The following is a 26,385-nucleotide window of genomic DNA, read 5'->3' as shown; positions in this document are numbered from 1 at the left end:
AGCCTGACACAGGGCTCAGTCCTAGAGCCCTGAGAAGAGTACATGTGTTGATGGTTGCTGCTAATTCTGTATGAAGCCTGTTTATCAGGCATTCTCAGAGAATGCCACCTAGGACCCGTGCCAATGATGAGATGACCGAATGTTTAGCCCAGGTGCAAATGATGTGTACGTGCTCACTCCTAGTGATCGAAAGAACCTGGCCAGAGCAACTTGCTGTTTTATTGGTCAATGGGTTGTTTGCATTAACTCATGCTTCGCCATGGAAACCTGTAAAAGAACTGGGTCAAAATGGAAGCATCCATCCACACGAAGGACAGGAGTGAACGGTCCTGTGAGGGACAATGTTTCCTCTCACCACCACGCTCCAGCTCTAGGGTTTGCTTGGGACTGAGATAGTTGCCAAAGGAAACTTGTACTCTTGGCTCTAAGAATGCAGCCTGGAAGCCCCGTTTTCCCTACACTTGGCCAGGGTGGTAGGACCGACTGCCTCTTCTATAAAGTGCCCCGGCCAGAGCCTTCCATGTTGTCCTTGAGATATCTCCTTCCTAAAGTTGCAGCCCCAAATCAGGATCTCCAGCTTCAATGATGTTAAGTACAATCACAAATTAATTAGTGCTCCCCACTGTGCCTCTATTTAGATCTGACTTTCACAGCTTGGGGTGCACGAAATACGAAACAGATTTTCAAACCAATCAATCTGATCATATAGCAGATGGGGGAATGACAGATAGACAGGAAAGAAGAGCAGCACACACCTAGAGACGTATACACAAACATGCACACGCCATATATGAGGATGGAAGGAAGATTCTTGCATTATCAGACAGCCCTGCACATCAGGCTGCATGGTCTCTTTCTGTCTGTCTGTCTGTCTGTCTGTCTCTCTCTCTCTCACACACACACACACACACACTCTCCTCCTCCTCCTCCTATAATTGACTCTTGATCATTCAGGTTTTGGCTCAGACATCACTCGTTCAGAGCACAATCCCCTTCCCCAGGCACCATCTAAAACTACTCTCTCCTCCACACCAGCTTCTTTTGTTCACTTCATAGGGCTTATTTGAATCTGGAAATTGTCTTGTTTATGTGTTTATGTTCCTGTGTAGAGTCCGTCTGTCCTCCAAAGAAAGCACGCTCCACAGAAGAAAGGCAATTTGGCACTTCTGTGTGTGGCTGCGTCCCCTGCATCTCACTCGCTGCCGAGAAGCCAAGAGATTTCAATAAATATTTGCTGCATGATGGGAGAAGTGAGGGAACGAAGGAGAAGAGAGAGCACAGGTGGAAATGAGGAAAGGAAAAATAAAGGAAGGGAGGAAGGAAAATGTGCCCAAACGGAGGCACTGAGTTTCCCCCTATGACCTGCCCAGCGCACCACAGGGCAGCATCGGCCACCTCCCCACCAGCCCGGTCAGTCCGGCCTCAGTCTCCCTCACCTCCGGAAAGGGCACCTCCCGCCCCGTTACTCAGCCCCAAACCTAGGAGCCATCACTACTGCTTATTCCCCTCACTCATTGCTCAGCAACCCAATTCCTTAGGGAGTCCTGTCTGTTGCCTCCACTTCTAAAACATATATTTTTTTAAGATTTTATTTATTTATTCATCAGAGAGAGAGAGAGAGAGAGAGAGGCAGAGGGAGAAGCAGGCCCCATGCAGGGAGCCCAACGTGGGACCCAATCCTGGGTCTCCAGGACCACGCCCTGGACCGAAGGCTGCGCTAAACCGCTGAGCCACCCGCGCTGCCCTCTAAAACATATTTTAAATGTAAGCCCTTCTTTCTATCATTTCTCTGCTGCTTCTGGAGTCCAGAGTGCTGGCATCTCAGCCTTGTTCCCCTCCGTGCCTTCATCCACAATGGTCCACAGTGAATTTTCCAACACTTGCGTTGGCCGAGAGGAAGGGAATAGAGCATAGTGCTTAAGAGCATGGACTCTGAGCCAAGTGCCCAGCTTCAGATATGAATTCTGGCCCTTGTGGACTGTAATGCATAGTATTCAACCTCTGTGTGCCTGAGTTTCGCCGCCTAAAAATGGAGATTTCAGTGAGAACACAAATATTTCATTGATGCTACTGAGGATGGAATGAGACATAAAGCCCACTTAATAAATCTACGTGAACCTTAGCTACAATTTTTATCATTATCATCGTTACGTCATTCCTCTGCTGAAATCCTTTTGCTCATCTCTCATTATATTAAAAAAAAATTACCCCCCTCTTTATGATCTCTAAGGCTCTATAGCATATGCCCCTGAACTCGATATCAACCCCATTTCCTCCAGGCCACAGCACTGCTGGCCCTATCTCTGCCGCCAGCCTCCAGGTTCCTTCCTTTCTGCACTGGTTGTCATCCTCTCCCGCTATTCCCCTAGGTCCCTGCACAGCGGGCTTCTTCTCACTATTCAGATCTTATATTAAATGTCTGGCTCTGTGCTGTCCAACAGGGAAGCCACTCGCCCCACGTGGCTATTTCAATATAAATGAACTAAAATTAAAGTTTGTGGCACCTGGGTGGTTCAGTTGGTTAAGCATCTGACTCATAATTTTGGCTCAGGTCTTGATCTCAGGGTCCTTGACTTTGGGCCCTGTGTTGGGCTTAAAAAATTTTTTTTTAAAGTTAAAGATGAAAACCTCAGTGTTTAATAGCTATGGATGGCCTATGGCTACTGCATCAGAGGTGCAGACACACGATCACATAACATCCTATTGGATAGTGCCGGTCTGCTCCATCAGCTATGATGCCTGTGATGTCTGCGTACCACTTAAAAGTTATGTCAGAGAGGCTTCCCCTGGCCATTCCAATCCCAAGTCGCTTTCTATCTCACCGTCCTGCTTTTTCTTCATTGCACTTTATGAAATTGGTCAAGACCTACAATGATCTAATTTGCTTACTGGTTCACGTGATGACTGATGCCTCCTCACCTGGAATCAAGCCTCATGAGGGCAGAACTGTATCTTCCCCACTGGGTTGTGTATCTACCTATAATAGGGCTGGGTACATAATAGGCAGCTAATGAACAATGAATAAGTGGATGGCCCTCTTGGATATGCACATTCATACTTTCACTCACATACACACTCATTTCATGCACCCAGAGAGGCCAGAGCAGGACAAGGGAGGTGAAAGAAGGTTTAATCTGATGCCAGATAGGTCTCCATCTCCTGGCCACCAGCTGGTGACAAAGTAGGAAAGGCTTAGCCTGCCCTGTTGAAGATGCTGATGCCAACTCTTGCCGCTAAAGGACAACCAGTTAGACATGGTGAGACCTCGATTGTGAAATGCACGTGTAATATAGAGTCACACGTCTCCAGCCTCTGGAACAGTAAAGCAGAGGAAGAGCTGAGTCTGGACTTTGAACTGATGGGTCAGTTCCAGAGTTCATGCTGGAGGTCAGGGAAAAACTCAAGGATGAAGACTAGGGACTGGGGTTCAGCGTGGGGCTCGGTCTGTTCCCTCCTCAAAGTCAACGATCTCCCCAGAGGCTCCCTTCTCTGGTTGGTTTGTGGTTGTGGAGCTTGCCCACAGTATCTCCAGCAATTTCTGTCTCCAGTTCTGTAGCCAAGTGGATAGATGCCATGAAGTCTCCACACTAGGACCTTGACTCTGGAGGGATATTAGAATTCCTCGGGCCCCACTCCCGGATTCTGACTCAATTGGTCTGCAATGCTGTCTGGCCACTGGTATGTTCTAAAAGCTCTCCAGAGGATTCTAATGAGCAGCTAGGATTTAGAAACATATCACTAAATCAGGCTCCTTGAAAGACAGCAGCACATCCTTCCCATCTCTGCAACCCCAGAGGACAGGGCAGGGATGGAACCGGACTGATGTTGTTCCATGAATAAACAGATGGACAGACCAGTGGACAGATGTGATGCTTAGTTAATTTTATGCATCAACTTGACTGAGCTCAGGGAGGCCCAGAGAGAGGGTAAAGCATTATTTTTCTGTGAGTGTGTTTCTGGGCGAGATTAGCACTGACATTAATAGACCGAGCAAAGAAGATCTGCTCTCACCAATGAGGGTAGGCATCATCCAATTTAATGGGGGTCTGAATAGAACAAATAAGGCAGAGGAAGGGTAACTTTGCTCATTTTGTCTGTCTTATGCCCTCAGACCTCAATATACCTGTTTCTCCAGCCTTCACACTCAGACTGCGATTCGTAACATCGGTTCCCCTGGTTCTCAGTTCTTCAGACTTGGACTAAATTACACCAGTCACTTTTCTGGTTCTCCAGCTTGCAGATGGCAGACTGTGGGATTTTTGGCCTTCATAATCCCAACAGCAATTCCTATAAACAATCTCTCCTCCCGCCCCCTAGCTGTCTCTCTATCTATCTACTGTCTGTCTAAATATCAGCTATCTACTATCCCATCCCCTATTCGTTCTGTTTCTCTGGAGATCCCTAACAGACAGATAAATGAATGAACCAATGAGTGAATGAATGAAAAGGCACTGTGATTCACACATCCTGATAACCTTGAGCATCTCTCAATCTCAGGGCCACACTCTGGCATTTCTGGACATCCCCTTACATTCTTGTTATCATGGATTCAATATATTTCTTTAAATCAATTTCATCCTTATTTGATTCAATACTTGAATGGAAAAAAAGTTACAACTGCTGGGCAGACAGACTCCCAGACATCCCCACCTCCTTATATTTACACCCTCGTGTAATCTCCATACACTGAGCACTGAGCATGAGCAGAACCCACGACTTGATTCTAATCAAGAGAGTTTGGCAGTGGGGAATGTGATATTACTTCCATGAATTGTGACGTAACACTGTGACTCATGTCTTGTTAGCAAACCATCTTTATTGGCTCTCTCTCTCATTGACTTTGATGAAGCAAGTCATAGTAGGGAAAGGTCCATTTGTCAAGAAACAGACAACAGGCTTTAGTCAACAGCCACAAGAAGCTTAGGCTCTCAGTCAATAGTCTACATGAAATTGAACTCTGCCAACAACAACACAATTTTGGGAACCATCCTTCCCCAGGTGAGCTTCAGATGAGACCCCAGCTCTGACTCTGACTGCCCTAGACTGTGAGTCTGAGATCTCCTTTTATTTTTTATTTATTTATTTTTTAAAAAAATTTTTATTTATTTATGATAGTCACAGAGAGAGAGAGAGAGAGAGAGGCAGAGACACAGGCAGAGGGAGAAGCAGACTCCATGCACCGGGAGCCCGACATGGGACTCGATCCCGGGTCTCCAGGATCGCACCCTGGGCCAAAGGCAGGCGCCAAACCGCTGCGCCACCCAGGGATCCCTGAGATCTCCTTTTAAAAATTTTTTTAAATTTATTTACTCATGAGAGAGAGAGAGAGAGAGAGAGAGAGAGAGAGAGATGCAGAGACACAGGCAGAGGGAGAAGCAGGCTCCATGCAGGGAGCCTGATATGGGACTTGATCCTGGGACACCAGATCACACCCTGGGCCGAAGGCAGGCGCTAAACCACTGAGCCACCCAGGGATCCCCCTGAATCTCCTTTTTGATAAAGGAAATTACCAATGTTAGCTGTTAAAGACCTATCAGCATCACAATAAGATTTTCTCCTTCAATTTAAGTGAAATCTTTTCAAAAAGAGTGAGAGGGAATTACTGTCTCTTCCCTATCTCTAACTGTATGGTTCTACTCTTTCTTAATTCCTATAGCCAAGCACACCCATCCATTGGCCTCCACCTGGCAGGTAAGAACTGTATCTCATTCAGGATGAGAATATGTCAGCTACTCTCAGTGACTCCAGCAGATGGAGCCCAGAAAAAAATAGATGGCCTCTGCCAGAGTACCTGTTGCCTGGGAGATCCTGTCTTACCTCCATTTCTACTATTTGGGTTCTATCCACAGGACTGGGACTTTCTGCCCGTTCTTGTGCAAAACATTCTAACTCACCACCATCGAAGAAGCATATACTGACCCCAATCTACTTCAGTGAGGATCTATATGTTTTTCCAGACTTCTCTGGGGCTAGACTCAGAGTGCTTAGCCAGGTTCTAGCATGTAGGGGAGGGAGCATGAGGAAGATTCAGGTCCAGGGAGTGGGATCTGTGCTGCTGGTTGGTGGGGGAGGGGCACACAAAAAGTCACTGCCTTTGTCGCATGTCTGATTATATTGCCTACGTACTTCTTCCTCTCACATCTACCCACAATAATCCTGCAATCCTTACCAACATGGTAAGAGAGCTCCACTTTTGGAGAATGTGTTCAGGAGTACTTATCCCTTTGGTGTTCTTTTCCAGGCTCCTGCCTGGACCTCCTCACTGAACCCCTGGAAAAATAAGATTCTACTTTTGCTGAAAGATCACAGAGAGGCAGGACATTGCCCCCCCGCTGACCATGGATCTCCTCTTCTGCCTGGACCCAAACTGTCCAGTACACAAGAACTTCGGTCCCATTCCAGAGCTCAACACACATTTGCTACACTCCTTAAGGGACAGGCTTCCTTCTTCCTTGCCAACCTCTGTGGCTAAGTTCTCAGTAAACTTTAAAGCTACACACTTTGAATGGGAGAAGACATTCTGCTCTGATTCCTGGGAAATGTGTCTCTTTCCATGTCCAAATGGCTGGCTTAGTGCGAGAAAAACAAACACCACTGCCTCCTCTATGGAAAGATGTGCCCCCTGCCCCAGGGCTTGCTCCACATCTGCCTTCAATCACGCCAACACTCCTTCATCATTATTCTCACGGCTTACCACCCCTGCGCGGAGCTCTGAGTGGGAGTCTTCTTTGGGGCGAGTGTGCACACATGCGTGGGAATGTGGACACAAGCAGTACCATACGCCACACAGCCTTCGGAAATCTGGCTTTTCAACTCAATAACATTTCTGGAGATCTTTCCAAATCAGTGCGCATCTCATTTCAAAATGAATGTTGCGTTCAATGGTATATGCAAATCACTATTTATTCCCATCATCCTTCTGCAGAGGGTCCTTCAGTTGTCAAGGATGTTCTATGATGACAGATAAGGCTGACGTGAGCATCCTCGGACATATGCTGATTTGAGTATTTATCCTTAACACAACCCTAGAAAAGTTGAATCGTTGGATCCCAGGAGTTTGTGTATAAAGTTTTAATAAATACCGGCAAGTCGTCCCCTGTGGCGGTCATGCCAAATCATGTGCCCATTTGCAACATGAGGGAGTACCCACATCCCCTCACCAGCTCGTACAGGTACTGAACGTCTTATTTCCACCAACTCTCATCACTGATAACCATCCTCAGGACTCAGCTCAGGTGGCCTGCTTTCCCCACGTTGAAGGGACACTTGCCTCCTCTGGTGCCCGCTAACTCTCCGTTTCCATTATTGACTCACCACACCATATGGCACATACGTATTTCCTTGTTTGCTCTACTAGACTGTGAGTTCCTTGGGAAAAAGGCCAAAATAGGCTCCCAGGAAAAGTTTGCTTAGTTGGACCAGATTAACCCCCTGCGTTTTCCAGATGTTCTCACATGCCTTTGCCAGGAATTCTTGTGCCCCTGGCAGCACCAGAAACAGGTGGAGTTTCATATGAACTTTTGGCATTGAGAACTAGTTGCGTGAAAAGAATTTCATGCGGAAATTAATGCGGTTAGGTGCAGCTGAGAAGAAAGAGGAGAGGGACAAAACTCAAAAGAAAGGTCTGCTGGCAAGAATAAATATTAGCCAGGCTCTGCTGACCCGGGCACTTCAGCTCCTCAGTGGGGAGCACTGTGTTCTAGCCAGTCCCGCCATGTGCCCCCCACATCCTGCATCTGAGCCTCTTGGAACTTCTTGCCATTTTCTGGGTATAAGATTTTGTCGATCTTCAATTTTACTTACATACGATGTTCCGATTTCCTGAAACACCCTTACATTCCTGCCCACTGTTTTGGCCAACTTTTGTTCAGAGCACGTCCGATCCAAAGGCCTTCTCCTCTGTGTGGCTTCTCTGGAATGTGTGTGTGTGTGTGTGTGTGTGTGTGTGTGTGTACATATGAGTGTGTAGACACAATTTTATATATACAATACAAAACTAAACACACATGAACCGCTAAGTTCCTGATACTGCACCTGCACGCGAAGCTCCCACCGTCTCGAACACTGCCAGATGCTGTGCCAGAGGGATGCATGAGAGGGAGAAAGGGGGTAGAGGGAGAAGGACAGCAAGTATGGGAACATTCTGGAAAATGTCACATGGCAATGAAATGCTCATCCTGGAAATGATTCTCATCCTTTCTGCTAACTGACCAAAACTATTTGATCCCCACCCACCCAAAGGGACCAAGCAGGCTTAGATTGCCCTAAAGACTAAGACTCCAGGTTCTCGAATTTTGTGTTTGTCATTCTCTTGTGTGTGTGTATGTCGTACACTGCATTTCTAAACAACACACTGTTGGGTTTGTTGGTTTTTAAAAATTGTGTTAATGCTGGATTTAGTCTTCTGTTGATTTTTTAAAAATAGGCGATATCTTTGTAAACTCTATTCATGCTGTTGCATTTAGTGTTTGTTAATTCATCTTTACTGGTATATAATATCCTATCGTGTGAATATGGCATTACTTTTTAAAATTTTTATTTATTTATTTATGGGGGGGGAGTAGAAGGGGAGAGAGAGAGAGAGAGAGAGAGAATGCCTGAGTGGAGGGAGGAGCAGAGGGGGCGAGAGAATCCTGAAGCAGACTCCCCTCTGAGCATGGACCCTGACATGGGGCTCCATCCCACAACCCTGGGGTCATGACCTGAGCTGAAACCAAGAGTTAGCCGTTTAACCAGCTGAGCCACCCAGGTGCCCCTGAATATGGCATTATTTATCCATGTTTTAATGATGGACATGGGGGGTTACTTCTAGATTTTTACTTTATAAATAACATGGCTTTATAACTCCTTACACATGCCTCCTGGTATAAGGTATTCAGGGTATTTTCCAGACGAGAGCAACACTGAGCTATGTGCTCTGTGACAGTCACTCTTATAAGTAGTAGGTTATCTTCCCTCACCTGTGCCTACGAGTTTATACTCATCTTCCTCATTGTGACTTAATTTGTGCTACTGCCTTCATTTGAATTTCTCTGAACTTGAAAACATTTTTGTTTATTGATGATTTGTGTTTTCTGCTGAGTGAGGCATGTATTCTCTTTTGCCCATTTTTTTATTGGATTGTCTTTTTTTTTTTTTTTTTTTGATTTGTAGGAGTTCTCTGTACATTCTGGGTACTATTCCTTTCTCTGTTACATATCTTCTCCCAGTTTGTGGCTCAATTTATCACGTTCTTGGACTGGTCAAAATTTTGTGCTTAGCTCATTTGTTTCTTGTTTAAATAATCCTCCTCTACCTGAGAATTCACATATAAAGGAAGTGAAAAATCAAACTGAATGGCTCTCTAAGGGAAGCCTATCCTAAGTGGAGGAAACAGTCAGTGCAAAGGTTCTGAGGTAGGAGTGTTCTTACTGTGCACACAAAGATGAAGGCCGTGTGGGGCTGGAGACCGTGGGGGGGGGGACATTGTGTCAGGAGATGAGGTCAGAGGGGCATCAGAAGGCCTGATGATGAAGCTTTATTCAGAGTGTGATGGAAATCCATGGAGTCTTTTGAGCAGAGGGCAGAAGGTCATGGTCTGAATTATAATTTTCCAGAACCCCTTTACCTGATGCCTCATAATGAACTACACTCCTGATGCAGAAGCTGGTAAACCCACAGGGAATCCACTGCCACAGTCCAGGGAAGAGAGAGATGGCAGTGGGGTGGTGAAGAGGGCAGATCCAGGACATATTTGGAAGAAAGCTAGGAGAACCCACTGATGGATCACACGTGGGGCATAAGAGGCAAAGAGATGTCAGGGTGGCTCCAGGTCATTTACTGAGTTGGAGGAAGACACCGAGGAAAGATCTGGGTGTGAGGTGGGGAGAACGTCAGGAGCTCTGGCTCAGACATGTCACGTTCACGAGGCCTTGTGGACTTCCAGATGGAAAGGCCAGGTAAGCAACGACTATCTGAGTCTGGGAGAGATCTGGGTGGAGAAATATTTGGACAGTGACAACACAGACAGATGGCATATGCTAACGTATACAGAGATGAGCAAAGGTCCAAGGACTGTGCCTCGGGGTACTTGTACGTTGATCTCATGGATGGGAGACCAACAAGCCAGGAGATGAGCTTCACAGACCAGGTGCCTCCAGATGGACGGGACCTTTCTTCCCCACCTGTGTGCGGATTCTGCAGCCCCCACAGATCTGTGACACCCCCCCACCCCCCCGTCAGGGAACCAGTGCCGCGCCCAGCTGCTCCCGCCCTTTCTCTTCCTTCGCCCCTAGACGAATTACTAGCACTAGTAAATGTTTGCTCTGGCTCATAAATGCATAATGCCTACCACACAAACCTCAACTGCCTGTAATCGAGATCACGCACATGCAGAAAGGATTGTACGCGTGGAAGCTATAAATGACGCTGTCGCCCGAGGTTGCCGCAGGAAATAGGGCCGGTGAGGTGGAAATTGCATACCCAGTTTACTACCGAAACAACCTGCCTCCCTCTGCCACTGCCACCCTGGAAGGTAGAGCGAATTAGCTGTAAATATTTTACAGTTGGTAATTTGCAGGAGTAAATCACACTTCGTTTTGCCAGAGAGTGCACTGCACGAGCCTGAGTTTCTTTTCTTCTAGGGGTTATTTGTGATGTCATCTTCCCAGCTTCATCCTGCATTTCATCGAGCCCCCAACATGTTTACTTCTTCCTATTCTAAAGGGTTCTGTGTCTTCTGGATGGGCTGGAGCAGCCGGGCCGGGATGGGCTGGGAAGTGGGATGCCTCTCAGTGTGCAAGACCTGAGCCCACTGGGCACCGATACTCACGGCCCGGCTGTTTACTCATTCATTCACTAAAGCAACTTCAGAGGCACCTGGGTGGCTCAGTGGTTGAGCGTCTGCCTTCGGCTCAGGGCATGATCCTGAGGTCCTGGGATTGGGTCCCACATCGGGTTTCCTGCGGGAAGCCGGCTTCTCCCTCTGCCTATGTCTCTGCCTCTCTCTGTGTCTCATGAATAAATAAATAAATATTAAAAAAAGAAAAGCAACTTCAGATTGATCACTTGTAACCAGAGACTCAGCTACGTCCTAGAAGATGCCGCTCAATATCACTCGTTCCTGATCCTGCTTATTTGGGAGATCCCCAATGATACCTGAAACCTATTCATACTAACAAATGTCTGTCATTAATATATACTGAGATCTTACTACCTGTCAGGCATTGCTCCAAGCGTTTTGTAAAACTAAGCTCATTTACTCCTTACAACAATCCTCTGGGGTGAAAATCGCCTTTATCCCTATTTTACAGATAAGGAAATCAAGGCACAGACAGGTCAGTTTGATGATTGGTCCAAAGTGTCACAGCTGACAAAATTCCACTAGGGCAGCTTGTGAACCACTATTCAATGCCACCCTTGATATGCAAAGAAGCAAGGGGAAGCTGGTTCATTATGATTAAGCATCTATCACATATGCTTTATGATGTAGATTTAGATTCAGATTTACAGTGCTTTATAATGTAGATCTGCTAGGTGATTTCTATGACAACACATCCTTTCATTTCTAATTCTGGAAAATAAGCTCTATGATTTTACTCATTTTACCAAGAAAAATGAGGCTCAGAGAATGACCCACCCACAAACATACCCACATAATATGCCACCAGGCTGAGACAGGAATCCAGGATTTTCTGACTCTTGCACCAAACACATTTCATGCTGCAATGTGATGAGAGCTGATGTAGACAAAAGTCTGTTAAAGGCATGGCGAGGCCAGAAGAGGGAATAACTGACCCCTGGCAGCTGGTCTAAACTGTGAAGACAACATTCTACATAGACAAGGGGCTGCAGAACAGCACATGCCGGTGTGACATATCATTTGTTGATGTTTTTGTTTTGCCTACGTTCATGCACATGGGACCTGACAGGTCAGTCCACACTCAGCAGAGGAGAGGGTAAGCAGGAAGGTGACACTGAAGGTTAAGGGGAGAGGCCTGGGAAGAGTTCCCATGACATCTTGCCTCTGTCCCATCTGTGCTAGGGGGTCAGCACAGGAAGAAAGCTGTCTGTTTTTACTGTCCTCCGGCTCACTTGTTTGCTCTGAGTTTCTAAGCAGATCATTGGTCTGGGCCTTTCTTTACCCTCACTGTTGAATATCCCCAGAGCCAAAGACAGGGTACTGAATGTATGTTTCCACGTCCCTGCGCCAATCAGAGAAGTTGGCCTCAGCTCGGTGACTCTGAACGAGGCCCCTTTGTCCTCACATCCTGCAGTTCTTTCAATGTTTAGCTCTTGGTTCTTCCTTTGACCCATACACGTGTGTTTCAGTCCATCAGTGAGAACACTGGTTTTCAAAAGCAATAAGAAACGTCTCTGGCTAACTGGTGCTCAACTGCTGAGCCACCCAGGCACCCCCAACCATATCCTTTTTAAAAAAGATATTTATTTGTTTGTTTGTTTGTTTGTTTATTTATTTATGAAAGACACACAGAGAGAGGCAGAGACATAGGCAGAGGGAGAAGCAGAGTCCCTGCAGCGGCCCGATGCAGGACTCAATCCCAGGACCCTGGGATCACAACCTGATCCAAACAAAGGCAGATGCTCAACCACTGAGCCACCCAACAATTTCTAAGAAGACTCACAAAGAAGAGGAGTTTGGGGAGCTGCAAAATGAAGAGTTTACTTTTGGACATCTTGATTTTGAGGCACTTCTTCGACATCCAAGTGGGGGTGTTGAGAATGCAGTTGGATTTACCAGTCTAGAGTTAACAGGTTTGTATGGAGAGCTATGACTTGGAAATCAGCACATAAGAAGTATTTAAAGCCTTGAAACTGGCTGAGCTCATAAAGGCAGTGGGTGAAAATAGAAAAAATGTCTGAGGACTGAATCCTGGTGCTGTTCAGGAGCCTCGAGGACAGTTTCTAAAAACGGGATCCGCTGACACTTCAACAAGTAGTGATGGAACAGAATGGTCATTCTTTGCTCAGTCACTTCCTCAAGTCAGAAGATTGAGCCCAAATCATGGAGCTCACTAGCCTACTATCCTTTATCAATCCTTGTCAATCACAAACAGTAGGCAAGGCCATTACGGCTGCCAGCATGGAGCCTAGAGAGAATACAGTGGTGATGGGGATGGATTGGTGGAGAGAGGTAGGGGCCCTGAGCGTCCATGAGGGCAGTCTGGTCCCCCAGCATATGATAAGGTGACTTAGTCAGTAGTACCAGAGGAAGGGATACCTTCAAACAAGATAATACTAAGGTCTACATATGACTCAACCAAGCCAGTTTATTTAAACCAACTTTTCTTAATGGATAGCTCACATAATAATTAGGTCATGAAAATCATACTTACTTGGAGAAGTTCTAAACCAAGTCAAATTTACTATTCTTTTTCTTTTTCCTCTTTCAATTACCTTTATGGAATTTTAAGAATTTAAACAATATGTTTAAAAGTATCCTAATATTACTTTGTATTTTGTGTATGTGCACACATGCACGTGTATTTATCAAATTTGCACATTTTATGAAAATGGGCTTTCTCTATATTGGTGTGGGCGTTGCCTTGCATTTTAGCTACTTTCAAACACTTTAAGTAGTTTTTAGTGACATTGGTTAAAAAAAAAAAAACAACAAACCCATTCTTTAAAATTTGGTTTCCAGGGATAAAAAGAATTTGGATACACAAATGGATGTGAAACACTCAAGGGTACTGAATTTTACTAAGTTTATTGCCGGGCAAAAAGGTGTTAGGTTAATTAAGATGGGGAGGTTTCAATTAACCAGGTACCAAAGTCTCATTCATGGGGAGCAAATAAAATAGCCAGAAGGATTCATATGAAGGAATTAAGCCAATGCACTCTATGGAGAAGATATATGGGGATGAAGGTTAAGTGCTTCCAACCAAGATGCCCAGGGGAGCTCCTGCCCATCTTATGAGGCCAATGAAACTTTTACTCCACACACTTCTGGCAGCCAACAACAGTTTTCATAGCTATTTTGTGAGCTCCGGAGTCAGATCTTTTCTTTTCTTAGAGAAGAGGTGTGATTTCCCAAGAAGAAAACTGAGTTGGAGTCACATAGACCTAAATTCAAATCTAGGCCCTACAACTTTTAGCTGTACCAGTGGTGTGTTCTCTTCCATTTTACTTTATGTCTTGGGCCTAGGTTCCTCATTGATGATGATGATGATAATGTCTTCTTTATTGTTTTTAAAATATCCAGTTCTGAGTGGCCAGAGTTAGGCTAGTTACTCTCCAAAACCCATTTGCTCCTTCTCCTGGGCAGATAACTGGAATACATTTTCCAGCCTCCCTTGCAGTTGGATGTGGTCATACGATGGAGTTCTAGCCAATGGAACATGAATTAAAGTGATATGTTCACTCCTAGATCTGCCCTATAAAAATTTCCCATCAGTGATCCTCCGTGTTGTTTCCTCTTCTGCATGGTATGTGCTTATACCTGGAGAAGCCTTGGAAGCTGGATGTTTAAAATGTCAGAATCACCATCAACCTGGACTTCTGAATCACTGTGGGGAGGACACTTTCCCTCCCTCTGCCCAACAACTGTAGTGAGCAAAAAAATGCCATATGAGTATTTATTTTCTTACACTCTGTCCTCTAGAAAAAGAACACGACCAAATGATCTAAAACCCAGAGAGACTGAATCACCCGACATTATACAAGAGAGGTGGCAGGCACACATAATGCATCGCGATTGGTGGATGGTGGTGGAATGTATTTGTTTTGTATGGACTAGATACTGAGTCTAATATGGACTAGATATGCTGCCCAAGGGACAGCTGTTTCAAGGAATAGTATTTTACTTTGCTTGATTTGTTGCCATGTGAAGAAGTGGATAGGGAGAAACTGGTAACACCAGAGGAGAAAGAAAAAGAGAGAAATGATGGTGAGACTAATAAGAAACCCATAGCCTTTTCCCTGCAGCAACATGGAGAATTCAAAGGATCCCCTTTGGAGAGCCTGGAGGATTAATGACAAATGTCCCAGCAAGAGAAAATACCAGAAGGAGGGATCCTGGGTGATGATTATGCCCAATACTGTGGAGACCTTCTTGATCAGGAAAATGCTAACTGTGACAACCACGGGACCTGACTAAGACTGGATTCTTGCATGATATCATGCTTTCGAGTGCCAGAGCCCATTTTAGAATTGTTTGCTATACTGACTCAGCCACCCTGAATCGAATCACTTTCTGTATATATAAATCAACTATGCTTGCAGGTACAATATGCTTTTGTATTACACAGCTTTCCCTCCCCTTATATCCTTGCAAGAAGGAAACTGCTACCAAAAGAAAGGCAATACATTCAGAAAACAACCCACGTTATCATGGTAAGGCCTTACTATTGGGATCACATAGGAATTTCTTGTCTGTGAAGAGAATATAACCCCGAAACAGATTTGAAAGGAGACAGAGAGGATATTGCGGAAGGAAAGGGTGGGAGGCAATTAGAAAAGGCATATAAGCTTGGTAACTTGGCTATAAAAAAATATGTGAGATCACAAAGTAAAAACCATATGTCCATCCATCCATCCATCCAATAACCAGTGATTGAGGATTTTCCATCTCTAGATACTTTCCATCTACATCTATCTATCTATCTATCTATCTATCTATCTATCTATCTATCTATCATCTATCTATCTATCTATCTATCTATCTATCTATCTATCTATCATCTATCTATCTATCTATCTTCTACCTGCAAAAAGTATCAAGAAAATTAATAGGAATCATATGGAAGATAGAGGAATATACAGATTACTAATACATTTAACCAGCATAATGTTTCATTCCACCCTATTTAAGTTCACTCACCTACTCTGCAAGTGTTTATTGAGCACTTCCTGGGTCCTGCACATTGGGACAGAAGACCAGTTCTCTGCCCTCATGGAAGCTACTCTCCAGAGGCGACACACACTCAGTGGTACAGACCATGAACACATTACAAAAGGTAGGATTGATAACTTACAGGCTTTAATGTGGGAGATGGCTGGGAAACGCCCATACTCAGGTGTCAGACTTTTAAGCTGAGATCCAAAGGAAGAGAAAGCTAATCCCAAGAAAAGCCTGAGCCAGCAGTGTCCTAGGTATGAGAACTAGTATGTGTTTGGGGTCCTGAGCCAAGGACATAAAAAATAGCCTATTGGCCATGTATAACCAGCAAGGGTTCTGACAAGAGGCTACAGAAGAGGGGAGGCAGGGCCCAGGTGTTTGGATTTCACTAGAAATCCATGAAAGTGGAGGGATGGTGGGGGTGTCAAGTCTCTAAGAGTCCACCTAAGCTCCTGTGTCGGGGACGGACAGGCCAACGGAAGCAAGAGGGCTGCTTATGCAGCAAGATGGTACCTTGGCCTGGTGAGTGCAAGTAGAGATGAGGATGAGTAGGGGTGGGGTTGGAGATACATATTGGGGTAAACAGGGTCTGCTGACAGACTGGAAATGAGCAGTGAGGGACGTGGTGACAGCCAGGATGACTCCCAAGCTTCGGGCGCTGGTAACCAGGCAGATGGCAGTTCCATTTCTAAACTGGAAGACCACTAGGCCCCAGCCCTCGTCTCCTATCTTCAGCCCTGGCTGGGCGAGAGAGCTGCCATTGCCCCATCTGCAAAATGGGGATGATAATGGCTTCCTTAACTACCTCAAAAGACCATTAAGACTATTAAGAGGATCGCACGAGATAATATGATACTAATGAAAACAGTAATGAAGGAGTTAGAGGAAGAACAAGGCTCTCTATGATGCCAGGTGGCAGTTCCAGTAAATTTCTTTTAGGCCTGTGCTAATGATTCCAGTTCGGTCGGGGGAGATTTACGAGGCATGAAAATAATGCGATGGGACTAATTTTCATAAATCAGAGTGGAAGAGTTTTCTCGTTATTGTATCACTGCTCCACGGATTGGGAGCAGGTGTAAAGGAGGGTGCCAATGAGTGCCTCAGACTATCGTCATGAGCCCTGTGGTCCTAAAAATCTAGGGCAACAACGTCACCTTTAGAAGCCTCAGGGAACTGAGAAGGCACCTGCCCATGAGCACGGATCTGGAGGATCGGAGAGACCCCCGCCTTGTAGTATTTGGAGTTGAGAGTATACAGACGTGTTCTAAATATGCCGCCACTCTGTGACCTTGAAGGAGGTGCCCAACATTAAATAATCATACTTTTTCATTCGTAAGACCGGAAATAATAATGTCTTTCAGGCACCACTGTTCGAAAATGGGATTCTGTGCTAGACGGGAACATCCTTCTGCCCAGTGTCCACTTGGCTTCCAGAGTTTTTTTGTTTTTTTTTTTTTAAGATTTTATTTATTTATTCATGAGAGACAGAGAGAGAGAGAGAGAGAGGCAGAGACACAGGCAGAGGGAGAAGCAGGCTCCATGCGGGAGCCCGATGTGGGACTTGATCCCAGGACTTCAGGATCACGCCCTGGGCCTAAGGCAGGTGCCAAACTACCGAGCCACCCAGGGATCCCCAACTTCCAGAGTTCTTGTACTTTCTCCTTCTCGAGGAGCCCCTTCTTGTCTCTACAGATTAATCCCTACACGCTTCCCTCCCTCTCTCTTTCCTCCTGACTCTTATCACCAAGGACTCATATATATTTATTTATTTATGTACTATCTGCCTCCTGCACTGGAATTCCCTAAGGACAGGGAGTTTTGTCTGTCCTGCTCGCTTCTTTGTTCCTACCCCTTGGCCCATCACGGGCCCCCAGTGAACAACTGTTGGATGAATGAATGAATGAGTGTGAATACACTTATACTAGTGTCTGAGGATGACAGATGTGGAATGCATGTTGGCTTTCTTTTCTTTTCTCCCCCCATTGACTGCTGGAGCAACATTTGCTCCAGTTCATCTCACAGTTTGAGTACCAGGATGGAGTCCAACTGCCCGGGTTCAAAGCCTAGCTCTGCTGTACACCACATGTTTGACCTGAGCCAAGTTATTTCACCACTATCAAACCCTTTCTTCTTTACCCATCAATCAGTCCGTCTGTCTGCCCACCTATCATCATCCACACACCCAAACTTCCATATGTCTACTATGATCATCCACACATCCATCCACCCTCCATCCATCCATCCACCCATCCATCCAATAAACATTTACTGAGCACCTACTATGCACCAAGTATCATATATCCTAGTGATCCTAAGGTATATAAGTGTGATGCTTAATTCTATGATGTCAACTCAATTAGGCCACAAGTATTTGGTTACACATTATTTCCGGTGTGTCAGTAAAGGTATTTTTGGATGTGATGTAATTTGAATAAATTTAAGCAGATTGTTCTACCCAGTGTGTTGTGTTTGAAGACTAGAAGGTCTGAATAGAACAAAAATGCTAAGTGAGAAAGCACTCTTTCTCTCTCTCTCCCCCTGACCATCTTCAAGCTGGAACACTGGTCTTCTTGTGACTTTGGACTTGGTTTCAGACTGGAATTTATACTGTTCATCTTCCTGGTTCTTGGACTTCTAGACTTAGACTAGAACTTCCATCAAGTGGCTCTCCTGAGTTTCCATCTTACCGCACAGACTGGGACTTCTCAGCCTTCATAATGGTGTGAGACAATTCCTTATAATAAATCTTTCTCCCTCCCTCCTTTTGCTATGCTCTCCTTCAGTCTGTCTCTGTCACACTCAAACACACACACACACACACACACAGAGGTAATCTTCTATTGGTTCTATTTCTCTGGAAAACCTAAGCTAATATATTAAGACAATATTCCCATGGCAGGATCTAGAGCCAATACCTAGAGCCTCTACCTGGCCAGATGTGATGAACTCATCAGATCTGAGGCCCCAGGCCAGTGGTGGCTGGACATGCAGCAGCGAGAGCCAGATTGCTTAGCTGTGGCAGGTCTCTTAGTGACATTCTCATGATTCCTGCATGATCAAATTCACATTGCCTCTCAGTGTAAGCCAAACAGAACTGGGAACTGTCCTGTGGAGAAACTCATTATGACCAATGCTTTGCCACATATTTTCTGCTGAGGGAAATGAAGCCATGAATAGGGTCAGGGAGGGACAAAGACAGACCCTGGAACAAAACGCTCCTCAGGAGGAGCGTTCTAGAAGTCCCAGAATACCATCTGCTGTGCTCACCCTATTCTGGTTCCTTTGAGAGGATCCAAGTTGCCCCACACAATATGCTCAGAGCATGAAAATGATCACCAAGGACCTCGGCTCGGCGTTTCCAGATTGCATCCAAAACCTCCTACCATCTCAGGAGCTCCTGGTGGCTCCATTGGTCAAGCATCTGCCTTGGGCTCAGGTCATGATCTCAGGGTCCTGGGATGGAGCCTCGCCCAGGGTGGGTTTCCCACTCAGTGGGAAGTCTGCTTCTCCCTTTCCGTCTGCCCTTCCCCCCACTTGTGCTCCCTCAAGCTTTCTCTAATGAATAAAATCTTTAAAAAAAAAAAACACCTCCTATCTCTTACTGCTCTATCATTTCTAGTTCTATAATGTAATCCTCCAGTAGAATTTAAACCCCCATGAGGGCGGGGTTTTCATTCTATTGGTTCATGGCTGTATCCCCGCATCTAGAGCAGCACTTGCCACATGGCGGCACTCAATTAATGTTTCTTGAAAAAACTGCCTTCTTGAAATTTTTGCTTCCTGGACTCCACTTGTATTTGGAGTCCTTGGTTTGAATTCTCTCTGGGTGAAATTTTTGGGCACACGATGGACACTTCACAAATGCCAGTTTCCCTCTTCGTCCTCCCTACATGTTCGTGATATTGCAGGGCTGGTATCTAGGATTCTTAGCCTTTCGAATGGCAACCTGAACGTTCCATGACTAACTTCACTTTGGCATGCCTCCAGGACTGGGTACCTTCTGTCTGGATCTATGGTTGAGGCTCACAGCATCCTCCTTCAATTTGCTATTTGCCGGCAGGTCCCCAGCAGCAGAAGAAGGAGGCCTGGGCACCACAGTATATCCAAGTGTCAGGAAAACAATGCCCAAGGACAAGGAAGATGGGCCATAATAACAAAGACAACCTTGGAAAAGCAGGAAGCAGCTGGCCCAGGTCTCTGCTACTCGAAGAAAAGACAGTAGGCACGTGGATCTAATCAGGCATGATTTATATCCGACAAACATTCATTGAATATCCATTACGTACCAGATCCTGTGCTAGATGCTTTCTATATATCTGTTGATTAATCCATCTAGCAACACACCTGAGAGCTTGCAGCAAAGATACAGAGGCTTAGTATCACCATAGATCAAGGCAAACATCACAAGTGATGGAAAATGCTTTGCCATTTCCTGTCCATTCCTCATCTTTATTAGGGATGGGTTAATCATCTAGAAGGTGGAATGGTTTAAATGTCCGTAACACTGCAGAGACATTGGTTTTACTTCTTTATTTCAGCCTCACTTAAAGGTTCCCAAACTTGACTGTGCCTAGGAAAAATGTTACGGGGTTGTAGAAGTAAGACCGCACAGACTGAAGTGGATGGGTAGCTTAAAGCATTCTCAAGGGCACTGTTGGTTCTGTATGCTTGGTGAGAGTCGTTGCTGACTTCAGACCTAGCCCAGGAAGTAAGGCTCGATTCCATGACCTCACAACCCCACCGTGGACTTGTCACATGTCCTTTCTGGTGGTTGTCAGGGTGAAGGGGACCAGGGAGGCAAAGGGCTTTCCAGCTCTCTCTGGCATCATGCCACTTCTTCCTATAATTCAGTTTTACTCATTCTTCTTTGTTATTGTTGGAGGTGTTGGTGTTATTGTTGGCAACTTCCAAATTAAAATCTCTTATGATTATTTAGGATCGTGTGCCTTTGGATGGTGGTATAAATCTTCTGCATACCTCCCCCCACCCTTTGACCAGGTCTCCCTGGGGAGGACTGTTGTTTGGTGCTGAAGGATTCTTAGGTCACCTTTATGAATCCAGTTGCATTTATGAGTTCAGTCCTTTGGATCTCACTGGTCCTGGACAATCCTATTTGTGGGGGAGATGAGATGTGCCCTTTCCATGTTCCTCTGCAGAGAAAGGAATGGACGGTTCCCTGGGAAGAGCCCCAAACGCTTTGCCTACAACCATCCCAATATTTATTGGCCCATGCACCTTGGGAAATCCTGGCCACCATGGACATGGCTCAACGATTAGTGATACCTTGGGGCAGACAAGAGGATCCCAAACATCCTAATGTCAGAAGATTTCCTATGAATTCCTCAGCTCTTCCTTTCAAGGAGAACACTGGCCCTCCAAATGGATCCCATTCCAGTCCTCGCTTTGGCTATGTGATCTTGGGGAAGTGTCTCAACTACTCTGAGTCCCAGTTCCACTTTCTGTAAAATTGCCCACGGTGAAGTCATGAAAATTAGGGGTGAGGGAATAAAAAGAAATGGATTTATTAAGTGTTCATAAAGTGGACACTTAATAGCTAGATAGATGTGTCATGCATATATATTCACGAGAAACCTATTAGCAAAATTATTAAGTAATAATTAGGAAGAATGATGAGAGTGGAAATGTGCTGTTTACTAGAAGCCTGGTATGAAACCAGGTGTTTTCTTACCATTTCCTCACACGGTTCACAGGGCCCTAGGAGGTAGGTTAGTGCTATTTGTCTATAGGAGAAGATTAAAGCAGAGAGGTTAAGTGACATGCCACCTGTCACACAGCCCAAGAATTTGAAGAGCCAGGACTCAACCTAGCAATCTTGTGTGTGCTACCCCATTTCATAGTGTGAGTGTTCCAGTTCTGTGGACGTGGAAATTAAAGCTAAGAAGGACACAACAAGAAGCCTCAGGGCACAGAGTCTGCAAAAGGCAGATGCAGGGTGTGCGTGTTCTCGAACAGTGTCTCTGGGATTAAACACAGCCATGTGTGTCAAAGCCAGTGGACCGATGCCTGGGACAGAGGGAGCGCTCGGCGTGTGGGACACTCCTTTCTCTTTGCCCCCAGTGTCCTTGTCTGTCTCCTCCGCTCTGCAGAGATGCCTTCTGCAGCATCACTTTGCACCTTTGCACGTTATCTCTTTTCCCAGACATACCCTAACCTCTGGCTCCCACATGAAACTCTCCTTGTCTATGGGGCCTGAGACAGACTGCAGGAGTCAGGCCAGATATACCCCTTTTGGTGCCGTCAGGTCACGGCCTGCTGTCTTCTCAGTGGCCCTCCCTGCCACCTTCTGGCTTCATAGGCCGGGGACACCGGTGGTCCCATTCTCATTTCTTGGGGTGGTCAGGTTGCTTCCTCATATTCAGCTCCTCTGGGAGCGGCTGAGGGGCTCTAGTGACAGGCTTTCCAGGAGAACGGTGGGGCTGGGACTGCCAGGTTACACCTGCCCAGCCAAACTCCAGCCTCTGGGCATGTGTATGCATGTGTGTGTGTGCACCTGCCCCCCTCCACGTATACACACACATGCACACACACACACACACACACACACACACACACACACCACAGACATGACATGCCTGCAGGAACCCCGGAGCAACTCCACAGGCAACAAACAACAGGAGACGTGTCATCTGGGCAGCCTTTCATCGACAGACAATGAGGCTTCTGCTTTTTGGTTGGTTCTACAGCAGAAGGAAATGGCTGCATGGGTTTTGTGGAACCTGCAGGGTATGTTTCAGGTGGTCTGACTTAACACACGGCTTATGTGACCCAAGTTAAAGTCATCCTGGTGATCCTTGTAGAGGCCCCAAAGAGAAAGGCCATCTTTCCCCAGAGCAGCTGGGACAGAAAGTGAGAGGCTCACGTGACTGTTAATCAGAAGAGCCCTGATATACTTACTCCAATGCCAAGGATGGTTAAAATGGGCTGTGATTTACACCATCTGAGCTGAAGCTCATCAGAGGTGTCGGTTTGCAACGTGCGACCTCTCAGCAACCATGCAGTAGCAGAAGCTCCTCCCTGTCCAATCACTGAGCATAACTGCAAGGGACATGTTTGGAAGGAAGCGCACCTGCGATCAGAGTTGTGTGAGCTCATCAACCAACCTGTCACTCCACAGCCAACCACCCACAACCACAACCAGGCAAGCAATACAAACAACTACCATAACCAACCAACCAATACAAGCAGACAATCAACACAGTGATCAACCATCATGGCAACTAACCACACAGCATTGCAGCCAACCAATCACAGCAGCCAATCACACAAAACCAGCCATCACCCTTGTCACCCATCTGCTCAACCACCCAACCACAACTAGACAATACCACAAGCGACCATGGCAGCCCATCACCCATAACCACAGCTAATCAGTGACCACCACAGTCAACCAAACATCACAACCAACTGCCAACACTGGCCGACCAATAGCTAAGCACATCCAATGGCTACCACTATTAGCTAGCTTTTATTGAGCATTTACTGTGTGCCAGGAACTGTGCTAAATACTTTCCATGGATTAACTCATGTCACCCTCACACTAACTCAGTGAGATAGACATTACTACTCTTGCCATGACTTTATCACTATTATAGCTACAACCACTTATCCTATATTATCTATATCATATTATACCTGGATGCAGTGATCATCGCAACTAATGCAGAAGTTGTGATGCAAAGAAAGTTAGTCATTTTCTCAGTGCCACACAGCTGAAGACTCCTTGGGCACTGCCAAGCCAGGGAAGGTCTGTTCACGCAGTGCAGACATCTCCTGTTGACACCACGCTGGTGATAAGCACTCGAGCAGCTGCTGGGAGAAGCAGGCCACCATGGGCTCAGAGTAACCTCACGTTCTTGCTGAGTGTGCCAAACCATAAGACTTACCCGATGTTGCTCGGCTACTGAGCCCTGTCTACAGCTGGTCACCCTGATGACTAAGTAGTCAAGGCAACCACAGTGTGGCTACCATGTACCCACTCGTTCCCAAGGAAGGGGACAGTCTTGTTGATGCTTTCTTCAAAAGGGGTTGGGCCTTCAGGCCTTGGTTCCTCAGAGAGGTCACAGCCTGGGCAGCCTAGGCCATCACATCACTCACAGGATCAAGGGTACCCAGCATAACTATCTTGACATTCCCCCACCTTTGCTGTGCTATGAATCATAAACTGTCCCTCTCTGGTCCATGAAGTCTGGCTGTCAGATTACTCCTTGCTAACCTTTGTGAGGGGTGGTTCTTCCCTGATAATAGATAATGGAGGTAAAATATGAGCAAGAATGAATTGGGTCCTGCCTTCATGGATCCTAAAGTCTAAAGAGAGAGACAGAAATCCAGTAAGTAAAAGAAATGTTATATTGCAATAGTTAGGCATGCATCAGAGATGAAGCTCGGTGCACTGTGAGAGCCTACAATTTAGGGATGTGACCCAGCCAGGGGACACACATCAGGCTTCCATGAAGAAGAGCCGAGGCTGGGCCTAGGTCCGAAAGATGAAATGTAACCACCCACATTGGGCGTGAGGATGAGGAACGTGCAGCTGGTGTGGCCAGGGGGCACTGGGCAGGGCTGAGTCTCCCAGGATCTCAAAGGAGGCCACACTCACAAAGGATTCCATCCTTACCTGGAGAGGAATTGGAAAGCACTGCAGGGTTTTAAGCAGTGGGCATGGGAGGGGTATAATCAGAATGATTTTGTTTTTCGATCATCACTCTGGCTACTATGGGGAGAATGGTTGGGTCAGAAGCAGGGCCATAGTGGGATGGATTGAAGTGGAGGTGGCCAGGGTCAAAGCCATAACGAGGATTCAAGCAGGGGATGTCATTGGCTTGGCCTAGGGTGGTGGTGATGGCGAGAAGGGATCTGAGAGGTTTTAAATCAGAGGGGCTGCGGAGGGCTTCGGTGTCAGGGCAGAGGGAGCCAGAGGCGTCGGGTTGTGGGTTTGGGGTTGGCGCAACAGAATGACAGGTGTTCCCGTGGTGGTGCTGGGAAGCCCTGGTTTGCTGGAATTCCAATCCCAGTACCAGCCCGTCCTTTAATGGGAGAGAAAAGGCCCCCGGTGATCCAGCAGTTCATTATTTACTCTCCAGTGCAGCCTGGGGCTTGCTCTAACCAAGTCGAGGTGATTGAAATCCTATTCATTGTAACTAAATACATCAGAGCTGCTCAGTGGTGCCCACTCTGCGTGGCCAGCAACGTGCCCGCCGCTTGCTTGAATGGTCAAATTACATAAACTCCAGCCCCACCAGGACCTTGCGGAGGAGATGCCAGCACACTCTTAATTACTACGGCTCTTCCAGGTGTCACAAAATAAACAGATGCGGAGACTGGAACCCCCAGTGTTTAAGGAACAATTAATCAGCACGCTCCACATTAAAGGCTTGGGAAAAAAAAACCCACAAAAAAATAAACCTCACTGCATACGCAGGGTGGTCTGGAGGAAGAAATTATTCACTTCACAGTGACAGCATGGAGGTGAGCAGAAGGGAAGAAAGGGAGCCATCCGGGCAGCGTCTACTCTGCGTCTGGGCCAATACATGAGATGCTGGGGACCCAAGTAAATCAGGGTCAGGTTATCAGAAAACACAGGGGCAGGAAGCCTGGGTGGCTCTGCCTGCAGCTCAGGGCATGATCTCAGGGTCCTGGGATCCAGACCCACATCGGGCTCCCTGCTCAGGGAAGAATCTACTTCTCTCTCTTCCTCTGTGCATTCTCTCTCTCTCTCTCTCTCAAATAAATAAATGAAATCTTAAAAAAAAAAAAAAAAAAAAAGGAAACACAGAGGGAAGACCTAAACATGCATTCATGAAAGATACAACCAGAGATTAGCAGCGGGGAGAAAAGCGAAGAAAGAAATTAGTATTTATTAAGGGTCAAAGTCTTTCCATGCTTTGTTCATTCAGCAAGAATTTCCTGCAGCCCTACTAAGTGTCAGGCATCGTTCTAGGTGTTTGGAAAACAGACACAATATCCCTACCCTCGTGGCACTGACACGCCCCATGTAATAACACTCACGTGATTTTAAGGACTATTACAAAAAAAGAAAGGGACAGAGCAGGAAAGCGCCATCATAAACACAGCAATGCACAGGTGACATCTGAGCAGGGGCTCTGAGTGAATGACGACACAGGTATCGAGATCAATTGGAGGGTTCGCATTCAAGGCATCTCTCAGGTAACCTCCACGTACTGCTCAGGCACCGTCTGTTTTGTTGATCCATTTTACAGATGAGAACATGGAGGGCCAATGAGATGAAGTGATGTGGTTATAAAGCCTGTGGCTGGCAAAGCGGAGGTGTGCACTTGGACTGGTCTGACTTCATTTTATTTTTTTAAAGATTTATTTATTTATTTGACAGCAAGAGAGCATGAGAGAATGAGAGAGAGATTGAGAGAGTGAGAGAGAGAGAGAGAGAGCACAAGCAGGGGCAGGGGTAGAGGGAGAAGCAGACTTCCCTGCTGAGCATGGAGCCTGCTGTGGGGCTCGATCCTGGGACTCTGGGATCATTACTGAGCTGAAGGCAGACGCTTAACCGA

General features: G+C 46.2%; 1 protein-coding gene and 2 long non-coding RNA genes across 5 annotated transcripts in view; 1 reads left to right on the top strand and 2 right to left on the bottom strand.

Moving 5' to 3' along the window:
- The window catches only part of LOC144319235 (uncharacterized), an 824,173-nt gene that overhangs the window by 99,602 nt on the left and 698,186 nt on the right, over window positions 1–26,385 (bottom strand). The window lies entirely within an intron of this gene.
- The window catches only part of HS3ST4 (heparan sulfate-glucosamine 3-sulfotransferase 4), a 400,053-nt gene that overhangs the window by 12,650 nt on the left and 361,018 nt on the right, over window positions 1–26,385 (bottom strand). The gene's annotated exons all lie outside the window — the stretch shown is intronic.
- LOC144319240 (uncharacterized) lies at window positions 4,842–7,258 on the top strand. The gene is made up of 3 exons (XR_013385130.1): window positions 4,842–4,998; window positions 5,657–5,691; window positions 6,242–7,258. It is a non-coding gene; the product is annotated as an uncharacterized LOC144319240 (long non-coding RNA).

Source organism: Canis aureus, chromosome 8 (genome assembly GCF_053574225.1).
Source record: "Canis aureus isolate CA01 chromosome 8, VMU_Caureus_v.1.0, whole genome shotgun sequence".
In the NCBI taxonomy this organism is placed as follows: Eukaryota; Metazoa; Chordata; class Mammalia; order Carnivora; family Canidae; genus Canis; species Canis aureus.
The sequence above is the reverse complement of the archived record's forward strand: the minus strand, read 5'-3'. Positions and strand labels throughout refer to the sequence as shown.